This window comes from Pristiophorus japonicus, chromosome 9 (genome assembly GCF_044704955.1).
Source record: "Pristiophorus japonicus isolate sPriJap1 chromosome 9, sPriJap1.hap1, whole genome shotgun sequence".
Taxonomy (NCBI): Eukaryota; Metazoa; Chordata; class Chondrichthyes; family Pristiophoridae; genus Pristiophorus; species Pristiophorus japonicus.
Window position 1 is genome coordinate 113533509 of NC_091985.1, and position 13686 is coordinate 113547194.

Below are 13686 nucleotides of genomic sequence, written 5' to 3' on the forward strand. Positions count from 1 at the left end.
CGAAAGAATGAGTAGGGCCTATTGGAGACCATAAAAATAATGTGTGTGTGAAGGTGGGTGGGTATGGTTCTTAATGAATACGTTGCGTCCGTTTTCACAAAAGAGAGAGCTGATGCAGGCATTGCAATCAGGGAGGAGCAGTGTGAAATAGTAGATGAAATAAATAGTGAGAGATTAAGTATTAAGGGGTTTAGCAGCTTTGAAAGTGGATAAATCTCCAGGCCCGGATGAATTTCACCCCAGGCTGTTAAGAGAAGCAAAAGAGGAAATAGCAGAAGCTCTGATCATCATTTTCCAATCCTCTCTGTCTACAGGTGTGGTGCCGGAGCACTGGAGGACTGCTAACGTCGTACCTTTGTTTAAAAAGGAAGAAGGGGATAGATTGAGTAATTACAGGCCAGTCAGCCTAACCTCAGTGGTGGGAAAATTATTGGAAAAAGTTCTGAGGGACAGGATAAATTTTCATTTAGGAAGATACGGATTAATCAAGGACAGTCAGCATGGATTTGTTAAGGGCAGGTCATGTCTGACTAACGATTGAATTTTTTGAGGAGGTAACAAGGAGGGTCGATGAGGGTAGTGCGTTCGATGTAGTGTATATGGATTTTCGCAAGGCTTTTGATAAGGTTCCACATGGCAGACTGGTCACGAAAGTAAAAGCCCATGGGATCCAGGGCAAAGTGGCAAGTTGGATCCAAAATTGGCTCAGAGGCAGGAAGCAAAAGGTGGTGGTTGATGGGTGTTTTTTGTGACTGGAAGGCTGTTTCCAGTGGGGTTCTGTGAGGCTCAGTACTGGGTCCCTTGCTTTTTGTGGTATATATCAATGATTTAGACTTGAATGTAGGTGGTATGATTAAGAAGTTTGTAGACAATACTAAAATCGGCTGTGTGGTTGATACTGAAGAAGAAAGCTGTAGACTGCAGGCAGATATCAATGAACTGGTTAGTTGGGCAGAACAGTGGCAAATGGAACTTAATCTGGAAAAGTGTGAGGTAATGCATTTGGGGAAGGCTAAAAAGGCAAAGGAATTTACATGAAATGGTAGGACACTGAGAAATGTCGAGGAATAAATGGACCTTGGTGTGCATGTCCACAGATCCCTGAAGGTAGCAGGCCAGATAAATAAGATGGTTAAGAAGGCACACGGAATACTTGCCTCTATTTGCCGAGGCATAGAATACAAGACTGGGGGGCAGTGCTGTGTGACAGGGTCAGGTTGGTGGAGGAACTTTGTCTTACGGATGTTTAGTGTAAGGCCCGTGCTTTCGCACGCCTCGGTGAAGATGTTGACTATGACTTGGAGTTTAGCCTCTGACAAAGTGGACCACGTTCCATATCTCGGGAGACTGTTATCAGCAAGGGCAGACATCGACGACGAGGTTCAACAGATTAGTGAAGACCAACGTAGGTCCTTTGCAGAAAGAATCAGGTGAATTTATAATGGGGAACAAAGAAATGGCAGGCCAATTGAGCAAATACTTTGGATCTGTCTTCACTAAGGAAGACACAAATAACCTTCCGGAAATACTAGGGGTTCGAGGGTGTAGCGAAAACTGAGGGAAATCCTTATTAGTCAGGAAATTGTGTTAGGGAAATTGATGGGATTGAAGGCCGATAAATCCCCAGAGCCTGATCATCTGCATCCCAGAGTACTTAAGGAAGTGGCCCTAGAAATAGTGGATGCATTGGTGATCATTTTCCAACATTCTATTGACTCTGGATCAGTTCCTTTGGACTGGAGGATAGCTAATGTAACACCACTTTTTAAAAAAGGAGGGAGAGAGAAAACGGGGAATTATAGACCGGTTAGCCTGACTTCGGTGGTGGGGAAAATGTTGGAATCAATTATTAAAGATGAAATATTGTGCATTTGGAAAGCATGGACAGGATCAGTCCAAGTCAGCATGGATTTATAAAAGGGAAATCATGCTTGAGAAGTCTTCTCGAATTTTTTGAGGTTGTAACTGGTAGGGTGGACAAGGGAGAACCAGTGGATGTGGTGTATTTGGACTTTCAAAAGACTTTTGACAAGGTCCCACACACGAGATTGGTGTGCAAAACTAAAGCAGATGGTATTGGGGGTAATGTATTGACGTGGATAGAGAACTGTTGGCGGACAGGAAGCAGAGAGTCGGGATAAACGGGTCCTTTTCAGAATGGCAGGCAGTGACTCGTGGGGTGCCGCAGGGCTCAGTGCTGGAACCCCAGCTATTTACAATATACATTCATGATTTAAATGAAGGAATTGAGTGTAATATCTCCAAGTTTGCAGATGACACTAAGCTGGGTGAGCTGTGAGGAGGACGCTAAGAGACTGCAGGGTGACTTGGACAGGTTAGGTGAATGGACAAATGCATGACAGATGTAGTATAATGTAGATAAATGTGAGGTTATCCACTTTGGTGGCAAAAGCAGGAAGACAGAATATTATCTGAATGGTGACAGATTAGTAAAAGGGGCGGTGCAACGATATCTGGGTGTCATGGTACATCAGTCATTCAAGTTTGGCATGCAGGTACAGCAGGCGGTGAAGAAGGCAAATGGCATGTTGGCCTTCATAGCTAGAGGATTTGAGTATAGAAGCAGGGAGGTCTTACTGCAGTTGTACAGAGCTTTGGTGAGGCTACACCTGGAATATTGTGTTCAGTTTTGGTCCCTTGCTATTGAGGGAGTACAGCGAAGTTTCACCAGATTGATTCCCGGTGTCATGTATCTCACACTACTGTACATAACTGTATCTTACCATGCTATACATGACTGTAACTAGAAATGACCTGTAACCACAAGCTTACCTTACCACCAGGGGTGCACTTGCAGGAGACACTGGATACGTGTCCCAGACAGGTATATAAGGACAGGTCTCAGGCAAGTGTGGCATTCGAGAGCTGTGTAATAAAGGTGCAGGTCCTGAGTGACCTTGACTTCAGTATGTGCCTCGTGTGAGTCTGTACTGCAGGGACAGGACTTTACAGTGGCGACGAGTTACAGGATTACAGAATCCACAGAATGGTGACCAACGGTTCAGATGAAAAATACAATGCTGGAGATAATTGGGAGGACTTTATAGAAAGGCTCCAGCAAAGCTTCGTAACCAAAGACTGGTTTGGCGACAACAAGGCAGACAAGAGAAGAGCCCATCTCTTGACCAGATGTGGCTCGAAAACATACGTATTAATGAAGGACCTGCTGGCACCCGAGAAACTAGCAAGCAAGTCATTTGAAGAGTTGAGCACACTGGTAAGAGACCACCTGAAGCCAGCGAGCAGCCTACACATGGCTAGACAAAGGTTCTACAACTACAGACGCTGTGGGCCACAGCATACCCGACTTCGTGGCGGAACTTCGGAGGTTGGCTAGCTTATGTGAGTTCTCCGATGAACTAAGGAGAGAAGTACTGAGACTTTTTTATTGAGGGAATAGGCCACGCAGGCATATTCCGAAAGCTCATAGAGACCAAGAACTTGACCTAGAGGCAGCAGCACTGGTTGCACAGACATTCTTGGCAGGAGAAGAAGAAACGAGGTTGATCTATACTGCGGGTACGACAACTAGCGAAACATCGGAACAAGGGGTTCACAGCGTGAAACAAGTCGCTACCCCCACACACAGACAAAGGCAGGAGAGCAGGCCTTCAATAGCAGGCAATGGTGCCAGAAGCCATCAAGGGCCACATGAACGGCCGTTCACACCTCATCAATCCACAATGCGAGCAATCAACTACAAACTGAGAGAAGCTCAAGAGAGATCAGCCAGACGCAGCTCATCCTTTGGAAACAATGGAAGTGGTCTGTGCTGGAGATGTGGGGGAAGGCACTCATCAAGGGGGTGTCGATTTCCAGAAACTGCGATTATACAGGGCATCTGGCCTGCATGTGCAGAAAAACGGGCAGCTCGGCTGGTATACGAATCAGAAGGGTCGGAAAGCGGACCAGAAGACGGTGGGGACAGTACCCGGCACTCCGAGGTACAGCGGATCAACACGATCAATGTCCACTGTTCTTACAACAAGATGCCTCCAATAATGATGAGGGTCCTACTCAACGGGATACCCGTCAACATGGAGCTGGACACGGGAGCTAGTCAATCTCTCATGAGCGCTCAACAATTTGAACAGCTGTGGCCGCACAAAAGAGACAGACCAAAGCTCAAAAGGGTCGACACCAAACTGAGGACCTATACCAAAGAAATCGTCCCAGTCCTTGGCAGCGCCATGCTCGCAGTCACACACAAAGGGACAGTGAACTGACTTCCCCTGTGGATTGTCCCCGGAGATCCCCCAGCACTGCTGGGGAGAAGCTGGCTGGCAAAACTAAACTGGAAATGGGATGATGTTCACACCATGTCGTCAGAGGAACGGACCTCCTGCTCAACAGTTCTAAGTTGATTTGAACATCTCTTTCAGCCAGGTGTGGGCACCTTCAAAGGGGCTAAAGTCAAAATCTACATCACACGGGATGCTAGACCGATCCATCACAAGGCTAGAGCTGTGCCTTATGTGATGAGGGAAAAGATTGAACATGAACTGGATAGGCTTCTGCGGGAAGGCATTATCTCACCCGTGGAATTTAGCGACTGGGCAAGTCCCATCGTCCCAGTCATGAAGCCTGATGGATCCGTACGAATCTGTGGGGACTACAAATCTACCACAAACAGAATCTCCCTACAGGACCAATACCCGCTGCCCAGAGCGGAGGACTTATTTGCCACATTGGCTGGAGGAAAACTTTTCTCAAAACTAGACCTCACATCTGCGTATATGACGCAAGAATTGACCGACGAGTCCAAGCTACTCATCACCATCAACACACATCGAGGCCTTTTCATGTACAATCGATGCCCATTCGGCATCAGGTCGGCGGCTGCTATATTCCAGCGCAACATGGAGAGTCTGCTCGAGTCCATCCCGGGGACGGTTGTATTTCAAGACGACATACTTATCACGGGCAGGGACACTGACTCCCATCTCCGCAATTTGGAGGAAGTACTAAAGCGGTTGGATCGGATAGGCCTAAGAGTTAAGAAATCCAAGTGCCTGTTTCTCGCGCCCGAGGTTGAATTTTTGGGCAGAAGGATTGCGGCTGATGGAATCCGCCCAACAGAGTCCAAAACCGAAGCACTTCGCCTGGCAGCCAGGCCCCGGAATGTCTCGGAACTGCGCGCTTTTCTCGGGCTGCTCAATTACTTTGGGAACTTTATGCAGAACTTAAGCTCACTGCTGGAGCCTCTCCACGTGCTACTCAGAAAGGGGTGCGATTGGTTTTGGGGGAACGCGCCTTCAACAAGGCACGCAACTTTCTGTGTTCCAACACTGTTTTGGCTTTCTTTGATCCAGGTAACAAGCTAGTTCTTACATGTGATGCGTCAGCGTACGGGGTCGGGTGCGTTTTACAACATGTCAATAGTGCGGGTAAATTACAACCCATAGCTTATGCCTCCAGGTCACTTTCGCGGGCGGAGCGGGGGTACGGAATGGTGGAGAAGGAGGCGCTCGCGTGCGTGTACGGTGTCAAAAAGATGCACCAATACCTTTTCGGGGCCAAGTTCGCGTTAGAAACTGACCACAAGCCCCTCACGTCCCCACTATCCTAGAGCAAGGCAATAAACGCCAATGCCTCGGCGCGATTTCAACGGTGGGCACTCATGCTGGCGTCTTACGGTTACACCATAAGGCACAGACCAGACACAGACAACTGTGCCGACGCGCTTAGCAGGCTACCCTTGGCGACCACGGAAGGGTCTGACTAACAGGACTGTGAGATAGTCATGGCAATCAGTGCCGTTGAGTCCACAGATTCGCCCATGACGGCTCGCCAAATCAGAGCCTGGACGACCAGCGACCCCATGTTATCCCTAGTAAAAAGATGTGTCTTAACCGGTGACTGGGCAGAGGCTCGCGATGCCTGCCCCGAGGAGATCAAACCTTTCCATAGGCGCATGCATGAGCTGTCACTACAAGCAGACTGCCTGATGTGGGGCAGCCGAGTAGTTATGCCTCTGCGAGGCAGAGAGGCATTTGTCCGGGAGCTCCACCGCGAGCACCCGGGGATTGTTCTCATGAAGGCCATAGCCAGATCCCACGTCTGGTGGCCTGGCATTGATGCGGACTTGGAGCTCTGCGTCCGACCGTGCACCATTTGTGCCCAACTCAGTAATGCCCCCAGGGAGGCCCCCCTGAGCCCCTGGCCCACCAAACCGTGGTTGCGGGTGCACGTAGGCTACGCGGGCCCATTCATGGGCAAAATGTTCCTCGTAGTTGTAGATGCATTTTCAAAGTGGATCGAATGCACCATTTTAAACTCGAGCACCACCTCCACCACTGTGGAGAGCCTTGGAACCATGTTCGCAACGCACGGCATTCCTGACATATTGGTCAGTGATAATGGTCCGTGCTTCACCAGCGCAGAATTCCAAGATTTCATGAGTGACTACAGCATAAATCACGTTAGGACGGCACCGTTCAAGCCGGCCTCCAACGGCCAGGCGGAGCGAGCAGTGCAGATCATTAAACAAGGCATGCTCAAAATCCAAGGTCCCACGCTGCAGGGCCGCCTGTCGTGACTGCTGCTGGCATACAGATCTCGTCCACATTCATTGACTGAGATCCCCCCTCGCGCAACTATTGATGAAACGGACCTTAAAGACAAGGCTCTCATTAATCCTCCCAGACATGCATGAAATCGTTGAGGCAAAACGCCGTAAGCTAACTGAGTACCATGACCGAAATTCGAGGGGGAGGTGGAATGAGATAGGGGACAAAGTGTTTGTGCTAAACTATGGCAGGGGTCCCAAATGGCTTGCAGGGACAGTAACAGGCAAGGAAGGAAACAGGCTACTGGTGATACAAATGGACAATGGCCAAACCTGCTGGAGGCATGTAGACCAAGTCAAAAGTAGATTTACCAACAACACTGCTGAACCAGAAGCAGACTACAATGTGGAACTCGCACCACACCTGGTGGACACACAGAGGGAACAACCTGAGGAAACGGCAATCCCAACAGACAGCCCAGGCGAGACACCAACAGTCATACTGAACGAAACAGACAGCCCAGGCGAGATACCAGCAATCACATCGAAAGAAAAACAGGCTCCAAGGCAAACAACTGAACCACAACTAAGACGCTCCACGCGAGAGCGTAGACCACCTGAGAGACTGAACCTATAAAGACAATAAGATCTTGGGAGAGGGTGATGTCATGTATCTCACACTACTGTACATAACTGTATCTTATCCATGCTATACATGACCTGTAACCACAAGCTTACCTTACCACCAGGGGTGCACTTGCAGGAGACACTGGATACCTGTCCCAGACAGGTATGTAAGGACTGGTCTCAAGCAAGTGTGGCATTCGAGAGCTGTGTATTAAAGGTGCAGGTCCTGAGTGACCTTGACTTCAGTATGTGCCTCGTGTGAGTCTGTACTGCAGGGGCAGGACTGACATATGAGGAGAGACTGGACCAACTGGGCTTGAGTTTAGAAGAATGAGAGGGTATCTCACAGAAACAAATAAAATTCTGACGGGAATGGACAGGTTAGAGACAGGAAGAATGTTCCCGTTGCTGGGGAGTTCCAGAACCAGGGTCACAGTTTAAGAAAGGGGTAAGCCATTTAGGACCGAGATGAGGAGAAACTTCTTCACTCAGAGAGTGGTTAACCTGTGGAATTCTTTACTGAAGAAAGTTGTTGACGCCAGTTCGTTAGATATATTCAAAAGGGAGTTAGATATGGCCCTTATGGCCAAAAGGATCAAAGGGTATAGAGAGAAAGCAGGAAAGGGGTACTGAGGTTGAATGATCAGCCATGATCTTATTGAATGGCAGTGCAGGCTCGAAGGGCTGAATGGCCTGCTCCTGCACCTATTTTCTATGTTAACACCACCTCCTGTGTGCCAGCGCAGCCTTCGACCACCTGAGGAAGGGAGTATTCGAAGATCAGGCCCTCAAATCTGGTACCAATCTTATGTGATAAGATATCTTATGCTATAGTGATACCCCGCCCTCCTGTATGGCTCAGAGACGTGGACCAGAAAAGGTTACTGCACAAGATAAAAGCTCACGACATTAGCATGGGTAGAGGATTGGCTAACTCACAGAAAACACAGTCGGGATAAATGGTTTATTTGGTTGGCAATCAGTAACTAGTGGGATGCTGCAGGGATCAGTGCTGGGACCCCAGGGACCCCAACTATTTACCATCTATATTAACGACTTGGAAGAAGGGACGGAGTGTAACGTAGCCATGTTTGCTGACGATACAAAGATGGGAGGAAAAGCAATGTGTGAGGAGGATACAATAAATCTGCAAAAGGACATAGACAGGCTCAATGAGTGGGTAAAAATTTGGCAGATGGAGTATAATGTTGGAAAGTGTGAGGTTATGCACATTGGCAGAAAGAAATCAAAGAGCAAATTATTATTTAAATGGAGAAAGATTGCAAAGTGTTGCAGCACAGCGGGATCTGGGGGTACTTGTGCATGAAACACAAAAGGATAGTATGCAGATACAGCAAGTGATTAGGAAGGCCAATGGAATCTTGGCTTTATTGCAAAGGGGATGGAGTATAAAAGCAGCGAAGTCTTGCAACAGCTATACAAGGTATTGGTGAGGCCACACCTGCAATACTGCGTGCAGTTTTGATTTCCATATTTACGAAAGGTTATACTTGCTTTGGAGGCAGTTCGGAGAAGGTTCACTAGGTTGATTCCAGAGATGAGGGGGTTGACTTATGAGGAAAGGTTGAGTAGGATGTGCCTCTATTCATTGGAATTCAGAAGAATGAGAGGTGATCTTATCGAAACGTATAAAATGATGAGGGGGCTTGACAAGGTGGATGCAGAGAGGATGTTTCCACTGATTGGGTAGACTAGAACTAGAGGGCATAATCTTCGAATAAGGGGCCGCCTATTTAAAACTGAGATGGGGAGACAGAGGGTTATAAATCTGTGGAATTTGCTGCATCAGAGAGTTGTGGAAGCTGGGACATTGAATAAATTTAAGACAGAAATAGACAGTTTCTTAAACGATAAGGGAATAAGGGGTTATGGGGAGCGGGCAGGAAAGTGGACTTGAGTCCATGATCGGTTCAGCCATTATCGTATTATGGACTACTCCTATGGCCTCATATGGCCTACTCCTGCTCCTATTTCTTGTGTTCTTGTGTATATCCAGGGAACCAAACCTGGAATAAAACAAAAAACTGGATTGAACAAAGAGATAATAACAAAAACATAACAGAACTAACCCCCAAACTATAACAAAACAAAATAAAAAACATGTTTTTGAACAAATTTTTCAAAAATTTAGTAAAACCAAAAGACAAAAATTTACAGGAAGTAAGGAAAAAAGGGGATACAAGACTTAAAAGAAAGAAACAAATGGGCAGGAAATCAAAACATTTCACCCCGCACAAAAAAATCCCAACCCAAAACCATGGACATTCAACCAGGTGAGGCATCACACATTACACACAAACACGAACAAAAAGAGGGCAGATCTCCACATTTCTACCTAACAAACAGGGAAGACAACTGACCACACAGAGACAACACACCAGAAGAAGAAATAAGAACCATAACACAAGACAAAGCAAACCGTTAACACCTCATTAATGAGCGAAGCAACAGGTTTAAATCATTTCTTCTCTTTCCGAAAATTCTCGTCTCGACTGATCTAGTGGAAGGTAGGCATCTCAAAATCCTCCATAAACCCCTCCTCACCCACTAGATAATTATTACCGCCAAACCAATACTGGCACACAAAATTTAAAAAGATAATCTAAAAAAACAAGTTATAAAGAAGTGTCTTCTTAAATTTCCCCCACCCAGACCCAACGCGGTCCCCCGACACAGCACGGATCCTAATCAACCCACGGGTACCCTCAACGATTAAAAGAACAGTCCCACTCCCCACCCTACAAACGAATCAATCATTAAAATAATTCTCACCAAAAAATAACAACTTTTCTGTTTAAATAATTCAAGAACAAAAAATAACAAAATTGAAATGTCAAAAATAAAAATCAGGACATCAGTGTGCACAAATTAACCCTCCCAAAATAATATAACAACGATTTAAGTTAAACCAGCTCAAAAAACTGAAGATGAATTCCTTCACGGGAACAAGATCTCCGTTCAAACCAACCCCCTCGGCCACAACTCAAATCCAGCCCGAGGCTTTGAATCGGCACCAGGCCCCAAAAAGACTAACAACGAATCGGACGGCCCAGACGCTCACCAAAAGCCACAAAAATGAAGGAGACTTCCCACACAACCAAACCAGTACCCCGCAACAAGGTACAGCCCGGAAAATTAAAATACATTGATTTTTTAAAATCGACAATCTCGGCAGCACAGACGGCCACAACAAACAGCGGCAAGCCACCTCTCGCCACAATCCCGATAAATAAACAACATTTCCTTTCTCCAGCAGCAAATAACCGTAATAAACCCACCCAACACAACAAAACATAACCAGTAAATTCACAAATTGTTCATTTCATCAAATCGGAAGCCACGGCCACACCACGCTGTGACGAATCTGCATTCTGCCTGAAAACAGTTTCCGGGTCCAAAAGACGGATTCGACAGGCTTTTTAAAAGGCTTTAACAATAACAATAACTCCCCAACGGATACCCCAACGTAGAACACCTAGAATATTAATAAATACAAAAAATCAGAACATCAATAATATTATTAGTACATCTAAAAAATACAATTAACAGGGAACCAACAACCCACATAACCATTTTTAAACAAAACCGCCCCCCCCAAAAACAATAACTCTTCCGAACCCAATACCACCCCACCCCAAACCGAACTCTAACCCACAACCCTAACCCCAACCGGACCCCTAAAAGCTAAAATAATACTGAATAACCAACCCACAACACCCTAACCCCAACATCAACCCTAACCACAATCCCCAAAACTAAAATCATAACTCCCTAACTCTAACCAACGACCCCAAACTAAAAAGACCCTAACCCAAAAAGGAGAACGTCAAACCAATAACTGGAATAAAATTGGAGCAAGGCACCAGTGTCCAGGACGACACACAAAGCCACAGCAGCCGAGGTATAACAAATAGTAGAATGAGGAAAACCCAAACAACCAAAAAGAGTAAGCAAGAGCCCAACAGTGGACAGTCAGGGAGCTATGGGGTTTAGGGGATGGAACTTAACACAATCACAATCACTGAGATAATGGGACTTGATGGCTTGCATCCTAGGGTCTTATGAGAAGTAATGGCAGGGATAGTGGATGCACTGGTTGTAATTTACCAAAATTCCCTGGATTCTGGGGAGGTCCCAGCAGACTGGAAAACTGCAAATGTAACGCCCCTATTTAAAAAAGGAGGCAGATAGAAAGCAGGAAACTATAGACCAGTTAGCCTAATATCTGTGGTTGGGAAAATGTTGTAGTCTATTATTAAAGAAGTAGTAGTCGGACATTTGGAAAATCATAATTCGGTCAGGCAGAGTCAGCATGGATTTATGAAGGGGAAGTCATGTTTGACAAATTTGCTGGAATTCTTTGAGGATGTAACGAACAGGGTGGATAAAGGGGAACCAGTGAATGTGTTGTGTTTGGATTTCCAGAAGGCATTCGGCAAGGTGCCATATAAAAGGTTACTGCACAAGATAAAAGTTGACGGGGTTGGGTCATATATTGGCATGGATAGAGGATTGGCTAACTAACAGAAAACAGAGAGTCGGAATAAATGGTTCATTCTCAGGTTGGCAATCAGTAACTAGTGGGGTTCCGCAGGGATCAGTGCTGGGACCCCAACTATTTACAATCTATATTAACGACTTAGAAGAAGGGACTGAGTGTAACGTAGCCAGGTTTGCTGATGATACAAAGATGGGAGGAAAAGCAATGTGTGAGGAGGACACAGAAAATCTGCAAACGGACATAGACAGGCGAAGTGAGTGGGCAAAAGAGTGATCCAGGTTTAAAATGCGGGCGGGGGCGGAAATGAGAGCGAGAACGTGATTCAGATGTGCGTGTGTGGCAAGTGACATTATTGGACTGGACGAAATCTAGAAGTCATGAAACTGTCACTCATGTCTTCACACCCAATAATCCTGTGAACAATCCGTGACCCACGCACACAATACACCGTTTATGGGCGAGGGTAAGGACCAAAAATTGTTGGGGGCAGATCATGAACCCGGTGGAAACCTGGGTGGGAGGGTAGGAGGTCAGGAACTTGGGCAGGGGGCGGGGTTAGTCAGAACCTTATTTGGGTGGTGGGAGAAAATCTTAACCCGCGAGGGTGAGCCCTGTCTGTTCCAAGTGAGCGCTGTTCTGTCTGGAGTAGGCACTCAGAATAGCTCTAATTAAACTTTGCAAAGTCACTGATTACATTGGCAGGAAGGATCTAATTACACATTCCAGAGAAACAGCTGGGTGTGTTTTGTTCTCTAAGAGGATCAATCAGCAATTAGGTCTTGTCATCCAAGGGGACCAATCAGATCTTTGGTGTTGCAAATAGACATGTCCGAGCTTTTTTCAGGTGGCGGACGCAGAAGGAAGTGCGGATGAGAGGGGGAACGGGAATGTGAGTGGAGAGAGAAACAAGTAAAGCCATATCGGTAATTAAAACGATAGTGGTAGAGAGACCTCGTGAGATGGCATGGTCAACGGAGTGGCAATGATTATGGGTAGGTGTGTTTTATATGGAAGGAGAAGTTAAGGGAGGGCAGTAAATTCGTGAGGAGAGAGAGTAACTTGTGGCACTAACTGGCAGGAAGGACCATTCAGCAGTGCTATTTAAAACACGAATACATTTCTTGCACAGCTTTTGATAAAAGACCCCTCCATTCTTCCTTGGGTGCACCTCTCAGTGCTGTAGCTTTTCACATGTACTTCCTGTTTTGTTAAAATCTTTCATTTTTTTCAATGCTTCTTTCTATTGCTGTATGTAAAAATCATCTACAGAAAATTTTACAGCACGGAAACAGGCCATTCAGCCCAACAAGTCTTTGACGGCATTTATGCTTCACACGAGCCTCCTCCCAGCTTACTTCATCTCATTTTTTAAGATGATTCTACTGATACTTCTGCTTTGTGTTTATTTTCCAAGCTCTCCCCTTTGTTTTGATTACATAGAATTACATAGCACAGAAACGGGCCATTTGGCCCAACTAGTCTGTGCTGGTGTTTCTACCCCACACGAGTCTCCTCCCATTCTGCCTCATCTCAGCCTTTCAGAACATCTTTCTATTCCCTTCTCATCTACTTTTCTTTTGAAAGCATCTAAGGTATTTGCCTCAACCACTTCCTTTGGTAGCACGTTCCAGGGAGGGCAACGGATGTTTGCCAGACTGATTCCTCGGATGGGGGATGGGGGTGGGGCGGGGGGGAGTGGCGGTGGTGAAAATTGTCCTATGAGGAGAGATTGAGTAGACTAGACCTATTTCTCTAAAGTTTAGAAGAATGAGAGGTGATCTCGCTGAACATTACAAAATTCTTACAGGGCTTGACAGGGTAGATGCAGGGGGGATGTTTTCCCTGCCTCGGGAGTCTAGACCCAGGGCTCACAGTCTCCGAATAAGGGGTCGACCATTTACGATTGCGTGAGGAGAAATATCTTCACTCAGAGGGTGGTGTATCTTCGGAATTGTCTACCCCAGAGGGCTGTGGAGGCTCAGTCATTGAGTATATTCAAGGTAGAGAT